Below are 902 nucleotides of genomic sequence, written 5' to 3'. Positions count from 1 at the left end.
GTAACGTGGCTATCTTGAGACAAAGTCAGCAATGATCCAGGATAAGGAGCACAGGGTAGCAACTTCACAGAATCCCTAGTAAGAGACAGAGAAACTGTGTGGATATACCTGGAGTGAAGCAAGGTAAGGAGGGAAAGTCCAGGAAGGTGGGTGAGAGTTCCAGGAATTCTAGCTTCCACAAAACAGGGAGGTATCCAGGATCCAGAGACAGGACCGCTCCCAGCAGTGGCCCGCCCGTGACTATGAGGGTAAAGTGGCACACATGGCATAATAGATTCACAGAGTGTTAACAGAAAGCTCTCAGCTGACCAGACTGTAGGCAGCCCCCTCCTCCTTGCACTGGGATGGGGCTAAGTCCTGATCACTGGCTGCTGCCAACTGGTAATTTCTAGGCATCCATGCCCTTTGACCAGAGGAGCACATTTCCCCCAATCCTGCCCACTTGGTGATTAGTGGCATGAATCTGCCCTATACCTGCCGCCCTACCTCCCCAGGGACTATGGCATGATCGCCCTATTGCCTCCCACCCAGCTCTGTTCACTAACCCCTCCACTGCTATGCCCAGCCAGTGAGAGACAGAGAGCTCCTATGCTCTCAATTGTCTGCCACACTCCCTGACCAACCACCTTGCCCAATCAGTGAGCATCAGAGAGTGCTCCTGTGCCCTCAGTTGCCCAACACCCCCCCACATACACTCTGCTCTGCTGACCTGGTGAGCAGCAGAGAACTCCTTTGATCTTGGTCACCCATCATACACTCTTGCCCACCTCCCCACCCACCTTGCAAGCAGCAGAGAGCTCCTGTTTTTCTGTTCACAAACTACACCCCTCTGCCCACCACTTTGCCCACATGACAGCAGCAGACAACTCCCACACACCCAGTTGTGGTCCCTTTACCCAATA

Source organism: Orycteropus afer, unplaced genomic scaffold, assembly GCF_000298275.1.
Source record: "Orycteropus afer afer isolate SDZICR_OR568_19922 unplaced genomic scaffold, OryAfe1.0 scaffold00017, whole genome shotgun sequence".
Classification (NCBI taxonomy): domain Eukaryota; kingdom Metazoa; phylum Chordata; class Mammalia; order Tubulidentata; family Orycteropodidae; genus Orycteropus; species Orycteropus afer.
This window is presented reverse-complemented; position numbering follows the sequence as displayed.